A 16,989-nucleotide genomic window follows, 5' to 3' on the forward strand; every position below is an offset into this window, starting at 1 on the left:
TGTTTGAAATTTTTAAAGTGTCAATTTTTCTCAAATTACTTCTGATTGATTCGAACTACGAGTGCGGTAAATCCGGGAAAATTACGAATATAGATACCCCTTTTGCCACACTTCACTACGCATTGAGCCTATATATATATATCGAAGTTTATTTACGGTGGAAAATTTTGTGTTATATATTTATTTATTCATTTATTTATTGTGTGATTTATATATGTGTACCGAGTGATAATTGTTCATTACTGAATCTACAACTGTTCTCATTTAATCGTATTTTGTCGTATTTATTTATCTATTTATTTATTTATTCTGTTATTTGTCAATTATTTATTTAAAACCTATTTTCATAACTTATAATCTATTTTTCAGAAATTTACTGGCTTATTGATCTATCAATCTGATTTTTGGCATAATTATTATAATATACCATTATTATACATTTTTGCTCATATATTTGTTTGATTGATGAACAATTATCACGTAAATTGTTATATTGATATTTTTGTGTTATTTTCATATATATATTGTGTATATTTTTGTATTTAACTGGTATACTGAACATATTCTTGCAAAATGCCTAATCCGACTGAGGCAGGGCCCAGTAAAAGCACGGGTACCGCAGGTCCTAGGAAAAGCACTGGCATTGCTAGCCTATTAGGCGGAACTAATACCGGGGAGGGTAACGAATCGGTTTTCACAGCTTCGGTAATAGAAAGCTTTGCCGTCCAACAGGCCGTTCAACATGTGCCGGTTTTTGACGGGAAAAATATCCGAAGAGATTCTCTTGCGGAAGTAGAATTCAATGCGGAAAGTCTCCCGACAACGTCGACGCGAGGTTTTGTACGACTCGTAATCTCTAAATTAAGAGGGGAAGCTCGCGACAGCGTGCACGGGTTAAAATTTGAAACCGTTTCGGAATTGGTGAAACATTTGAAACGTCGATTTACATCGGATAGAACGTACAATGATTTCTATTTCAAATCGCCAACATTCGGATGTACCGAGACGAATCCGTCTACGCGTTTTACGACCGTATTCGAGCTTTATTGGTCGGGATAGAGGATTTTATCAAGATCGAATACAGAGGCCGGCCATCCGATATTATGGAACCTGTAACGGCCACCGCGTTAAATGCATTTCTTCGCGGTTTACTGGATGAAATAGGTCGAGCCGTCGAAGCGCGAGACCCGAAAAAGTTAGTAGATGCGCTAGATATCGCTCTGAAAGTAGAAACGCGCTTAAAAGATGAACGTGCCGACGATTACGATTACCGATCGCGTTACCACGACAGTCCAAATAGAAGTCGTAGCTATGCGTATCCTAGATACAGTTCACCCGCACGAGCGCCGGAAGCACCTCGTAACACCTCGTATTCGAGTGATCGAACACCGAGCCCTGTCAGAATATTACACAGGAAAGAACCGATCACAGAAGAGCGAACGTGCGCGTGTTGCGCGCATCCTCAAGATATGCATACGAGACCGAGTATGCAAGCGGATGATAAACGGGAGAATTCACCTGTAAGAACACGTGATTCGCGGTCGCGTACACCACCTTCACGCGAGCCGACGGCCGGACCATCGTGTTTTTTAGTACGCGTTCGCGATGTTAATCGATATTGTTCCGTCACCGATTGATACCACCACGAAATCTGTACCTCCTTAAGATCTATTATAATATTAAGGGTAATAAATGATTAGATCTAGATTAAATATGATATTATATTACTAAGAGTCTTATACAATTGTCTGGTGTTGTGAAACAAGCGGTACGATACTTGTTTGAATACACTCCACTGGTCGGAGAGTTGGAAAATCCCGATGACTCGAAGTTTACTTGAATATGACAAGTGACTCTAAACGTTGGAGCTGAGTGAACTGTTTGAAGACTTGTGATCGAATGAATGTCCGTGTCAAAAACGTCCAGCAAGAAGCCGCAGAGAGGTAGTCCGACGAGATAGGCGTTCACCAAAAGGGCCAATTAGTAAACGTTTTGAGTTTAGCTATTGGCGATAGGCTGAACTGTTCAGCAAATCAGCTCGCCGGACATTTCCCATGTAAGCTACCGGAAAACCCAGCAGGCTGTGATGCACGTGGAACTCGCCAAAGTTTATGACCCGAACCGGCAGTGACCCAGGCGTGAGCGACAGACGGCTCAAGACCCTTACGTTTGGGTTGTATCTTAGAGGTATATGGTCAAGTGACCGTTGGTGCCTGAGTATGCAGCTTAGATGGTTCGGGACCCCTTAGGGTTTTGTTTGACTTGGTTGATTTGTGCATCACAGGGGGTCCTGTTTATGACACGGAGTGAAAGTTTGACGTTTTGCAGAATTAATCTGACAAAAGGTTTAGGCGTTCGTTTCGTCCAGCTGGATAACTGTAGAAAGGTGAAGGCACCCGTAAAAGATTGTAAACTGCTTGTCGCGAGTTTTGTGGACAATATGGATTCTAAAATAAACGTCCTGATTTTTAGAACCTTGTCCTTAGAAATTCTATTTACTGTTTGGAAATTCCGAACTCTTGAATAGTAATTGCTTCAATACGTGACAAACTATGACTCCGACCAGTTTAGTATGTTTCCTAGTAATTGTGAGTTTTATTATTGAACGTGAAGGATCGTACTTCTAAATTCGTATAATAAACGGTTGGTTATTCGTTCCTTTGTTGATTAGTCCTTGCCAGGTAGGCTGAATGTATTGAACAGGCTTCAGTTTAATTGCAGTGTGTTTGTTACCGTCGATAAGAAGACCTGATGGTTGTTGATTGACAATGATTTCTATTGTGTATTGACGGTTGTAATTATAAATTCGCGGTGCTGCGAAACACATCGGGCCGAAGGTCACCGTCACCGGAAGTAAGGAAACGTTTAAACTTGAACACGACTCGTCGTACCGACGCAACGACGAGCCACCATCTCCGGAGCGTCGTTCACGGGTGAAATTTCAGTAGAAACCGTATTAGCAATAGAAACGAAGCGCGATACTCCAATAGTGAAATTGTCGTCTAAAGACTTCCAAACAAGAGTCGCGCACTTCTTAATAGACACCGGTGCAGAGATTAATTTAATATAACTAGATACGCTAATGACAAATATTCCGATAGCTACGCACGAGGCTACATTAATAACGGGTATTACTCCGCAGAAAGACAGAACAATCGGTACCGCGATAGTTCATTTGCAAGAAAAACCAGTTCGTTTTCACGTCATACGCTCAGATTTTCCACTAAGCACAAACGGAATCTTAGGGCAGGAATACCTTCGCCAAGAGCAAGCCGAAATCTCGTTCACGAATAATACACTAGTCACGAGCACAGATCCGGTTCGTCCGATTAGATTTATCGATCAACGTTCGCTAGATTACATGAGCAACGTAAATTAGAACCGCGTACATATGTTATAAAAGCTCGTACAAGACAATCCATCGTGATCGATGTCGTTAATGATATATTAAAAGAGGGCTATTTGCCGCGTTTAACGACAGTTGACGGCCTGTATGTCGGCGAAGCTGCTGTGTCGGTTAACAACCAGGGCGTATGCCATGTACTAGCAATAAATTCGCTCAACCAAGACCTTGAATTTACAGTACCTGCACAGGAACTGATACCTTTTGATTATCATTGTTTTCCGGAAAAACAAGACGATTCGGATACCGATAGTACACCTGATATAACGACAGATAGAGTTACAGAAATTTTGAATAGACTACGTTTAGACCATTTAAACGACGAAGAACGTGAGCACGTAGAAATGTTAGTCGAGGAATTTCCTGAACGCTTTCATCTTCCGTCCTACAAATTACAGGCTACCAATTACATAAAACACAACATACCGACAATAGACGACATACCATTGAACACACGACAATACAGATTTCCACCCGTACACAAACAATAAATAGAACGACAGATCTTAACTAAACTATCTAACGACATTATCACTCCTTCAAATTCGCCTTATAATTCTCCTTTGTGGATAGTACCCAAGAAGCCAGATTCAAAGGGAAACCCACGCTGGAGAATGGTAATAGACTTTCGTAAACTAAATGAAAAGACAATAGGAGACGCTTATCCTTTACCAAACATCACAGAAATATTAGATCACTTCGGAGACGCACAGTACTTTTCCATTTTCGACTTAGCCAGCGGGTTTCAGCACATCGAACTGGACCCCAAAGATCGCCATAAAACTGCCTTCAGTACACCAAATGGGCATTACGAGTATGTTCATATGCCCGAGGGTTTGAAAAACGCGCCAGCCACATTCCAACGGCTTATGGATCAGGTTTTGCGTGGGTTACAAGGTGTCGAGATTTTCGTGTATTTGGACGACATAGTCGTTTACGCGAAAAACTTGAAGCAACACGGTAAGAAAGTTCGACGTCTATTCACACGTCTAGCCGACGCCGGTTTAACTTTACAGCCTGACAAATGCGAATTTCTCAAGACCAAAGTCGCGTATTTAGGACATGTTATCAGTGAACGTGGAGTCCGTTCTGATCCTAAAAAGATCGTCGCCGTTAAGAATTTTCCGCGGCCAAAGAACGCGAAACATATTAGGCAATTTTTAGGTTTGGCGGGTTATTATAAGCGCTTTATCGAGAATTTTGCTGAAAAGTCAAAACCTCTTTCCGATCTATTGCAAAAGAATGTTCCTTTCGTTTGCGATGCGTCCGAACCACCGATTTTCGTTCGTCGTAGGAGCGTCCTACCGAGCTTGGGGCCATCTCCGAGGAAACCTCAGACCTCAGGACTCGAGGCGGACTTCGCCAATGTAGACTCCGATAAGGAACTCTTTAAAACACCTTACTCAGATAGCGATCACGAATTCTTTGACTTTTCATCCACCAAAGAGGATTTAGAACAAACTCAAATCGCTAAAAATCCAGATACGGAGACTGACGTTGACGACTTACACAAACACCTAGACGACGTTACACAGGACACAATAATATACAGACCACATTACCAATCACAATTACCTCCTACACCACCATCTTTACTACCTATAGCCGTATCAACACCACGTAATAGAACAATTTCAAAACCAAACCCTCAGTTACAAGATGAAAACACTTTAGTGCAAACCGACGTGCTACCACACACCTCCTTCGCGAATATACCCATGGATTCAGAGAATTTATACTCGGATCCGTCTCAGAAAATGGAGGTTCCAAAAACAGTAACTTTTGCGTCAGAGAACTTAACCTATTACAGAGATAACTATGTGCATTTTCTTAGCAGCGATTTACGACTCGCACCAGTAAGCGAATTACTCGTTGATATCGGCGTAATAGACCTCGAAACATTAAGGAAATCGGACTTGAAACCGGGTAGTATCATAGTGACGGACCGCGGTAAAAATAAAATTTTCAGCATCATAATACAGAAGAACTTCAATGACAATCTATCGATCGCGAAATTGGAGTCAGTCCTACGGACGCTCAAATTAAAATTGTCCGATTTGAACTTGAATTCCTTCCGAATTTCGCGATTCGACGATCTTACCGATGTGTTACCGCAGGACGTATTACCCGGAATGTTAAAGAAGATTTTTAAAGACACCGACGTTAAGATTACCCTTTGCTACAGTCGCGTGCAGTTACCACCTAGCGAAATTCGAAACGAAATCATCGCAGAAATGCACGGGAGCCTCGTAGGCGGGCATAAAGGCGTGACGAAAACATATCAACGAGTACGCGAAAGATTCTACTGGCCGAATATGCGTGCTCAGCTAGAGGAGTACATACGGGGATGCGCTAGTTGTCAGACGCAAAAGATTTCGAGAAATAAAACACGTGAACCCATGGTTATAACTGATACACCTGTAGAGCCATTCGCGAAAGTAGCAATAGACACTGTCGGACCTCTTCCAATTACACCTGATGGAAACAGGCACATCCTTACGATGCAAGATAGCCTTACGAAATTTTGCATAGCAGTTCCGGTGCCCAATATTAAGGCAGAAACAATAGCTCACGCATTAGTAACTCATCTTATTCTACAATTCGGCACACCAAAGGTCATTCTATCCGACAGAGATACCAGTTTCTTGAATAGAATATTTTCTACCGTGGCAAGAATGTTCGGCATCCAACACATACCCACTTCCGGTTACCGACCACAAACTAATGGTGCCCTAGAACGTAGCCATGCCGTACTAGTCGACTATATCACCCATTATCTTGGAGATTTTGACGGTTGGGACAGACTAGTTCCCTTCGCGATTTTTGCGTGTAACACTTACGTGCACGAGGGTACAAAATTCACACCCTTCGAACTGATCTATGGGAAACGTGCGCGATGCCCTACAGCATTTTCTGCAAATCACGACCTTCCGACTTACAACGAATATATACGCGACTTAAATGACCGTTTAAACGAAATGCAGGAAATCGCAGGAAGTAATTTAAACCGAGCAAAAATCAAATCGAAATCATATTATGACGCAAGAGCGCATCCATTCAAGGGTAATGTTGGGGACATGGCATACGTTCTGGTTGAGCCAAGGGTAGGGAAGTTTGGCAAACGGTACCACGGTCTCTACGAGATAGTAGAAATTACACCAAAACATAACGTTGTGTTAAAGGATAAAATGGGCAATTTCTTTTTTAGACATTTAGATAAATTAAAATTCTGGAAGACAGGAAAGTCATGATAACAATGCACAGTCGGCCTTCTACTCGAAACTTTAGAACCAGATGATTCGACGAAGAGGCAGCCGAGACTCCGTGGAAGGGTCGACTGACGCATTGCGTTTTATTTTGTACATTTTCTTTACAGGAACGTTCGAATAATCAATATACCAGCGTTGTTGATTTTTCCCTTATGTTAGGTTTCGCGAATATTATCTGTGCATTTCTGCACATGTACGATACAACCACCCACGTGATGGTCACACACAGGAGCACTAGGGAGGAGAAGCGAGGATAGCGCCCTTTTGTAGCTAACTTGGCCCCTACATCAAGACCAGGAATTTCACCGCCTTGGAGTTAACTCAGTGCCGCCTAGTAACCTACTCGTTGCCAGAACTGATGAACAACCGACCTCTTCGATTCAGAATTGGAGGACACAGGCGACCCATAAGAACAAGGGGTCTTAGTGGAATCAAAAATCGATTCAGTACACGCAGCCACATCCCTGCGGATGGACTCGGACCCGCCCGACTGACCAAAATCGAGGGACATTCGACCAGGAGCCTCTGGAGACCCTCCTGATGCTGAGACGGATCCAATCTACACCTTATGGCAGAGGCACAACCATTAGCCTCTATCTTCACCTTGCGGTATCCAGACATCGTACGCACCGAGAGGAAGCGGCGGTGCTGAGCCTCTAAGTCGGCGAACTGGGCGCGAACCATCAAGCACGGGTCCAACGAACATCTTATCTCGCGTTTACTATGGGCCGTATTCAGAGTCGCAACTTAAGCAAGAACTTAAGACGTTCTTGACTAAGATCGTCTTATTCGAATAAGCAATGCTTAAGTCGCTATGTATTCAGAGTCGGAGAATAAGACCGACTTAGTTAAGGAAGCGATGCTTAAGCTTTGCTTAGTGAAGTCCATGCTTAAGCAATGCTTATTTGACATTCAGCTATTTCCGTCGATTTTCTACTGTAACAACCAATGTTCCGGATTTAGAGCGCCATAATTTGAAACCTAATCTAATTAGTGTTCGACAACACCATCGGCTCGGCGTTGTCGTTGGGCGATGGGTTTATAAAAACACCGACACCGCGACAAACGTCCTACTACTTCGTTTGCGCTCCTCAAACTAAACGACACCCGTAATACGCGACTAATTCGCTGCGGGTTTCTTTACGAATTAAAGACTACAATAAAGTATTCAGTGAACTTGTTTATTAACTAAAGTATTGACAGTGTCGAATTCAGTTACCTGCACTCTTTTTCCTTACAAAATTAACCGGCGTTCTTGCCTAGAGCAAAAATTAATACTCTACGCGCAACAACCAATGAAAATGATTCTTGAAAATGTAGCATTATTTGTTACTTTTAGTGACGCGGTTTTTGAATTGAATTCAAATAATTGAGCGAGCGATAGACAGAGCCAAATTTATTAATAAAAAAGGCCAAATGTATTAAGAACAATTTTATAATTAATGTTATCACATACGTTATAAAAATCTCTTATATTTAAAGTTTCATTCTGAAATACGAACACAAAATAACACAAGATTAAACTAACCACTGAAATTATTTAAAAATAAAATTTAAATGTAATTCTTTGTATTGATTATGAATCCTAAACTAATCTACAACGAATTGAGCGATCGCGGTGTAGTGGCGACAAACGCGTTGCAATTCTTTTTATAAGTTTCATTCGATATGTTAGCGACGGCATATTTTGGAGCCTTGTCCAAAGCAATTAGCCTGGCGCTATTGTGCTTTCGTACCATTTATGATAGGGACCAGTGCTGGTGGCCAGGTGTCAGCTACCAGGTATCGAAAGACTGTTCATACGAATGTAAAATGTGTAGAAAAGGCAAGCGGCCCGACGCTGTATTGCTAAAAATGTTGACTTTTTCGGAGTGGGGAAGGCATTGCCTTTTGGTAAGAAGACTGTGATGAACCCCACGGCACTTACCGTACGACCGTACATAGGAAAGAACAGTGCGATTTTCTCGACAAAATGACTAGCAAGAAACATTTTACCGAACTCGATAAAAATACATTCGTGGGAATATTGAAAAAGTTTTCACACATAGTAGAAAATAAGAAAAGTGACAGTTCCACTTTAAAGAATAAAGAAGATGCGTGGCAACAAATTACACAGCAATATAATATGTCTGCTGTGATTTCATCAAAGGTTTGTAGAATAAACGATATTATTACGTGAAACTGGGTGTTAGGAATCGGAATTATCGACCGATAATCGCTGTCAGCCGATAGTTCACCAATTACCGCTTTGTAAAGCGCTCGCTCCTCTGCTGTCCCCACCACCGATCTCTCTCTATCCACTGGTTTCTTACCAAGAGCTACGTACTCCTTCCTTACTTATTCGAAAGGAACAGAGGAGAAAAGATCGCGAAATAAAAAGCTAAAGAGAGAGAGATACGGAGTGCAGACACGGAAGAACGAGTTGCAAACTAATCTCAAACTTACACATTTCAACTAAACTGACTTTATTCTGTGACTGTGAAATAAACTAAGCATTTACAAACTAAAAACTGGAAGCTTCAGTCACCCCGATAGCTATTAAAAAATCTAAACTTAAACACTGGGAATGCTTATCGCTATTTGGAATTTGGAACGCACTGTGTGCGCTCGTATCGGTCGGCGTTTTTCCTTAATAATTTCAAAACGAAGCGACTTGCACTCATTCTGGGACACCCTGTAATATAAATTTTATTTTTCAGAGGAATACTGTACAACTGAAAAAGATGTGGAGTAATATGAAGGCTGCGCAACGAACCGCAATAATGAGGGAGAGACAATCCCGATTATCAACAGGGGGAGGACCGGCAGAACCGGCAGCAGAAATAAATCCACAAATAGCGGAGATCGTGCCGTCATTAATGCAGAATGCGCCTACTATTTTATCCTCCAATTACACAGAGGAAGAATTGACGAACAGACGCGATGCCATATTCCATGAGGAATATGTTTTGGACGATATTGAAGTGGTTGATAATCCTATTAGTATAAACAGCAGTCATAAGTATGTGCGGGTGCAACACATAAATCCGCAAGATTATATCCAGCGGATTCAGTATTCCAGGTGGCTGTTGGGCAAAATCGCCCGGAATCCATCGTTCTGCAAGTGCGTCTTGTGGACTGATGAAGCCCTCGTCACCAGGGAGGGGTGCTTCAATGCCTACAATTCGCACGTGTGGGACGATGCGAACCGTTGGCGATTCGAACACGAGCAGGACAAGTGCGCTGGTCGGTCAATGTATGGGCCGGAATTTGCGGCGATTTTATCGTTGGGCCGTACCTTCTACCTGATAGATTGTCCGGCCCATCATACAGAGTGTTCTTAGAACATGTCCTTCCAAATCTCGCGGAGGTAATTCCTCCCGAAATTCGGAGGGACATGTTCTACCAACACGATGGTGCACCTGCACATTTCGCCACAAATGTCCGGGCCTATTTAGATGAAGCCTTTCAGGACAGGTGGATTGGCCGCGACGGTCCTGTTGCGTGGCCCCCACGATCGCCGGATATAAATCCGCTGGATTTTTTTTTCTGGGGATTTTTAAAAATACGTATGCTATTACAATTTTTAACTTACTTTAAAAATATTTCTTGACATGTACGTACATTTACTTACCATTTCGTATTTTTATTAACTATTTCAGAGCCACGTCTACAAAGTTGCTATTTCCACGCCTGACGAACTAGTGGCCCGAATACATGGCGCGGTGGCTTTAATCACACCTGAAATGCTACAACGCGTGCAACAAAACATAACAAAACGTATGACTGTATGTGTGGCGGCAGAAGGGGGATACATCGAACCCCATTTATCGTAATAACAACTTGAAACAATCGGCCCCTTTCGGGGCCACCCATTATTTAAACGTTGGAAGAACTACGGAAAATATCTGAAACAAGTAAATAACAATGTGAAAAAGTGATAGTGAAAAATTCTGTGAAAAGTGATAGCGACCGTTCAGTGAGTTCAATGATCCCGCTTGGAAATCAGCTGTTCAGCGTAACGTGTTGTCTTCTCGAATGCTAAGGATCGGCACAATGACCCAGTGACAGCCAACCATTCTTATTACAGTGGGTCATTTACCGACAAATGGGTAAGTTCCATTTACATTATTCTTGCATTTTTTCAAATTTAACGTAGGTTATAATTCACATGTTTATTAGTTATTGCATTTTAATCCTTTTTTTATTATTTGCAAACTTATTTTAAAAAAAAGAGAACAAAATAATAATATCGATATCGACATGGTGCCGATGCACTTGATCACGGCTTGAACGCAGAACAAACCCAACACTCTCGTGATCCGGACCGCGCTAAAGGCGCGCTCTGATTGGCCAGTGTTTTTTGTTAATTACTCGAAAACGAAGCCTTAATCAACATTTTGGCAAAGGAAAAAGTTGTTTAGAATCACCTTGTCAATCATCCCTCTTCGGTTGTTAACGTAGTCATTGGACACCCTGTATATAATCAATATGCGTGAACTTGCGTTAAAATGCGAATGGAATTGTCTCGTAATTAATTAGAAGTAAGACATCGATTGTAGTATCCCTCGTCACGGAAGCCGGAAAATGCGTGTAATAAATCGAACATCGATTATGAAATACGTCGAATAAACTAAAGACCAAATAAAGCAAACGAATAACATAAATAAAACGTTTAATCGACACCCGAGTATCGTTCCTAAAAGATTCACTAATTAATTGAGAAACGAATAGTATCAAATAGAAACCATTTCGAAGATTCTAGAAAGTATAGAAATTACACAGTAAAAGCTGGATATATGCAACAGAAGTTTGGCTGGATATATGCAACATCGCTATCCCCTCCACTTGGGGGGATCCCCCTAAGCCGAACCGAGCCGCTCGGCGAGGAAACCGTGTAATATTATCCGACCGTAATATCGGTGTGATTAATACTAATTGAACGATAAAACTTTTTTATTTTTAACTTTTTCTTAATGAAACTTTTACTAACGTATTTGTGAGATTTTTCTGATTAAAATGGTACCAAACACGATATGATTTGAATTATATTTATTTATTAAAATAATAATAAAACTGCACATTATGACAGTATAAATAACATGGATGAAGCTGGCCTTTTTTATGGAAAGCCTGACCATAAAGAAAATCCAGGTCGAGGATGTGAATCATCGGTGCCTAAAAAATAAAAATTAATTATTAATATGAAAATTATGTTTATAATTTTTATAAAATTATAGAACTGTACTTAGAATTGATATTAACATTACCTAATACTTCGTTTTTGATGACCTTAAAGATATTTTGAATAAAAGGCACTTCTTGTGTTAAATCCAGCTCCAAACGCTCATAAAAACGTTGCCGCTCCTCTTGTTTATTCACTTCTTCTGCGTTTTCTTGTATCTCTTCATCTTCTTGCATCTCTTCATGTTCTTGCATCTCTTCATCTTCCTCGACTGTGTGTGTTCTTCTTTCTTCTTGTTCACAATTGGACAGAAAGTCTGCAATATCTCGTTGGCTGTACGTATCACCTGTAAAGCTGGTTATGTCCTCCCTCATAGCACGATGATACCAATCCGCCTGACTCGGAATAATTTTCTTCCATGAATTAATAATATTATTCGCAGATATTTCGCTCCATGACTCGTGCAGTATTTCTATGCAATCTTTCAATGTAAACTGCTTCTGAAATTCACTTATTCCGCATTGGTAAGTAATAGTTTTCCTTAATGTTTTATGGCGATACAGACATTTGAGTTTAGCTATTATGCCCTGGTCCATGGGTTGAATTAAGCTGGTGGTATTTGGCGGGAGATACATAATTTTGAAATTATCTGCATCCAATAATTCAGGCGGCACTGTATGTCCTGCGCAATTATCTAATAACAAAATAACTTTTCCAGTCACTCTTTTGTTTAGCTGGTATGCCCGTACACTGGGCTTAAAATAATTTTCAAACCAATCACGAAACAATGTTTGTGTCATCCACGCATTCTTTTGAGATTTGAAGATGACGGGATGATTACTTTTACAATGCTTCAGAGCTCTAGGATTTTCAAATTTATTAATAACTAGGGGCATCAACTTGTGCGTCCCAGATGCATTTGCACATAGCGCTACTGTAATTCGCTCCTTGCGGCTTTTATACCCCTTTACGACCTTTTCTTTTCTTTTTATCAAGGTCTTTGATGGTAACGCTTTCCATAAAAGACCAGCTTCATCCATGTTATAGATATTATATATATTTATACTATCATCTTCTTCCAGTAATTTTGTAAAATTATTACGAAATGTTATCACGGAATCTTCATCAGCACTTGCACTTTCTCCATACACTTTCACTAAAGCTATATTATGTCTTTTTTTGAATCCATCTAACCAACCCTTACTAACTTTAAAATCTAACGGCAACCCCATACTGCACTTCAATTCCCTTGCTTTTTGCATTATTACGTCATTGGATATAAAATCACCAACAGTTCTTCTTTCAATAAACCATGCCAGCAAACTTTGCTCCAATGTATCATATAACGATGGTCTCACTCTTCTTCGTTTTCGCTGCATCTTCCCTTTGTTCACAAACTCCATCACTTTTGGTGCGCTATTTTTTATCCTCCAAATCGTTGACCGGTTCACTTTATATTTTTTTGCAACGAGCGAAATACTAAAATTTTTTAAATCCTCTAACACTTTCAAACGATCCTCTAAGGATAAATTTATTCTTTTTCCGGTAGACATATCAATCAGTTAATATCGACAGTTTGATCGATTCTGGTGCCGGGTAACAATTTTTTTCGTTTAAGTCACCTCGGACGGGGTGATTTTGGCGGGGGTGACCTACTCGGATTGGTACAATCGGTTTCCGCTGATTTTTGTCATTGGTTCAACATATTTGGCAGTGGTGGTATGATAGTCACCGCCTTCGACTAACGGTAATCTCAGGTAGTGATGCTACCCCTCTGACGTCGAGGAAATTCCAGGTGGTTGCAAAGTGACCGTGGCGGGCAATAAACTGAGGAAGTGTTTTGAATTTGACAAAACATATTGAGAATAAAGAACCCGAAAATGAAATATACTAATCCCGAGGCAATAGAGGTAAACAATCAACATGAAAATATTTCTAGCAAAGTACTAAACTGGTCGATGGCTTCATAAACTTATTGTTGCCACGGTTCAGTTCGGAATATTTCTAAGTAGCGGAACTATTGACTGCAAATTAGGTGCTTTATGATGTTAGGAACAGCCCGTGATTTCCATGAAACCGGACACTTTCTTCCTATTGAAAATTAAAGTAATTTACAAGCTAACAGTAATAACAGAATGATAATAGAATAAATAAAGAATAATAATAAAATAAACAATATAGAATTGACATCTCGGCTACATATGTATAAGGCAGGCCCGTACACCAAAGATACATCAAACACGCAACATGCAACACGTTGCATGTTGTGTACGAATGTAGAATAGGTATCGCGGCACGGTACAAACGATTTGTACGAACGTAGAATAGGTAACGCGGCACGGTACGAACGATTTGTACGGACACAGAATCGATACCATACTGGATATATGCAACGTTTAAATGCCCAGAATCGATACCTCGGCTGGATATATGCAACATTAAATGCCCAGAATCGACTCCTCGGCTGGATATATGCAACGTTTAAATGCCCAGAATCGACACCTCGGTTGGATATATGCAACGTTTGAAACCCGAGCCGACACCGCAACCGGTTTTCATTTCCAATCCGCCTTTGCTTTTCGCCAACTTTTAACATCAATTTTAGCAAGTAATTATAATTGAAACTATATCGTGTTTGGTACCACTTTACTCACAAAAATCTCACCAATGCGCTAGTACAAGTTTCATTAAAAAAAAGTCAAAAATAAAAAAGTTTTTTGATTCAATTAGTATTAGTCACACCGATACGTTTCGGCTCTTTCCTTTGATCATCGGACCTCTCTCTTCCCGCCACTGTCTGTCCTTTTCTACGTTCACGCTTCGCTGCTCGTCGCGTGTAACTCGAGATTCGACACCTCGACTGGATATATGCAACGCCTGGGTCCCAATGTTTGTTGCATATATCCAGCTTTTACTGTATACTAAATACATTTCAATCTTTTCGGAGGAGGTGCAAAATTAAAAATAGTTGAATAAATGATGCTGCCAATAACGATTTGATCGCGGTATGGCGAATTTGGTAATTAATAATTATTTATTAATAAGTTGGTTGTATTTTGTTGATAGAAATTATTTTATTTCACACTTTTTAGAGGGATGAGCGGAATTGGTAGGATATCATAAGGTGGTTTATTGTTATTATTGGTTAATTGATAAAAAAGAACAATGTGAATAACATTTTTTTAAATATTTTTATTTTTTATTTAAGTTTGATAACTTGCAGGGTTAAAATAAAATTTGGATTATCTATGTATGTATATATGAAAAGGTAACTTACATAACTAAATAAAACTAAAATACATACTAACTAAAATAGGAAGGGAGATTATACATACTAACAATGATTAATTTAAAATGTTTTTATTTCCTTTAGGCTATATTTATATAAAAATTGTTTCCTCGCCCCCTGCTGCTGCCTCGCGGCCATCTTCCCCGGTATGGGTTTCTCCTCCTTGTACCGGCAGCCGTTCCTCTTTCTGTAATGTAAAATTTCAACAGTTACATAGGTCATGTAGTTTAGAATTAATTTTTTATTTATGACGCAAAGGGGTTAATTACACTGTCCAACAAATTTAAACCTTTTTTTCTGTTCCGATTCCCAGTAGGTGATTGTTATAGTGTTTTGTACACTGATTATGAACGTGCAAACCGTTTGGTCCTGTACGTACAGTTTTTCAGAAATTTGATTTTGAAAAAAAAAACATATTTTTCAGATGGAAACAAATTTTCTGGCGTAATTGTAAAAAATATTGAAATTCTATTTACACTAAAAGATTTTGTAGACTTTCCTGAGTACAACGATACCTATCTTTAATACATTCTGAACGTTTATGTATCTTTAAACGATCATTGAACGCGGAGGGACCCCGATTTAGCAGCAATTTCTAGGATATTTTTCAATTTATCTGACAAAATAAAGTTCCAGCGTAAAATCGAATTAGGTACCCCGCGATCGAGCAGATTGTTATCCTGGAAAACCACCCGGAGAAAGTTGCAACCTTGATTTTTGTATCAAGCCAGGAAGCGAAATAGGTTCGCAGAAGACGAAGTATCGACAGTGGTGCACCGCGTCAGGACGGTTGCTCGGTGTCTCCCGTATATTGCCGCTTAAAGCAACCGTCCTAACACGGAGCACCACTGTCGATACTTCGTCTCCCTCGAAGCTATTTCGCTTCCTGGCTTGATACAAAAATCAAGGTTGCAACTTTCTCCGGGTGGTTTTCCAGGATAACAATCTGCTCGAACGCGTGATATAATTCGATTTTACGGTGTACTTCTATTTTGTCATATAAATTGAAAAATATCCTAAAAATTGCTGCCAAATCGGGGTCCCTCCGCGTTCAATGATCGTTTAAAGATACATAAACGTTTAGAATGTATTAAAGATAGGTATCGTTGTGCTCAGGAAAGTCTATAAAATGTTTTAGTGTAAATAGATTTTCAATATCTTTTACAATTACGTCAGTAAATTTGTTTAAATCTGAAAAACATATTTTTTTATTCAAAATCAAATTTCTCAAAAACTGTAAGTACTGGAGCCAAACGGTTTGCAGGTTCGTGATCAGTATACAAAACGCTATAAGAATCGTCTAGTGGTAATCGGAACACAATTTCACTGTTCGACAGTGTTATTTGTTTGATGGGATCTGTGATACTTACGGCGCAACAGCTTCGCATCCTCCTCGTTAGTTTCGTGTTGCTGTTTCTGTGGCTCTTGTTGCTGCTGCGGCTGTTGTTGCTGTTGCTGTGCATGCGATTGCAGCTGCTGTTGCAGCGCATGCACCTGTTGATGGAGCAACTCCTGTTGCCGCTGATGTTGCTGCTGTTGCTCTGCGAGCTGCTGCCGCAACTGCAGTATCATGTTCATCATTGTTTGTTCTGAAAGAAAAAGGGGAAATATATACCTTACATCCATATTCTTGAATCATGCAATATATTCATTTTCAATTAAAGTTGAAATTATACTTACGGTTATTTCCTTGTTCGTCATCCATCTGTTTATGAAAAAAAAGGAAAAGAAAATGTTATTAATTAAAGAAAAATAATCGGAATTTGTGGATAAAGTTCCGAAAAGCACTCACCCTCGATTTTTTTTAAAACATAGTATTCTTACGTTTTTTTTATACGCTAATTACGAATATCATAGTCAAAAA

The sequence above is a fragment of the Osmia lignaria genome, chromosome 2, assembly GCF_051020975.1.
Source record: "Osmia lignaria lignaria isolate PbOS001 chromosome 2, iyOsmLign1, whole genome shotgun sequence".
Lineage (NCBI taxonomy): Eukaryota > Metazoa > Arthropoda > Insecta > Hymenoptera > Megachilidae > Osmia > Osmia lignaria.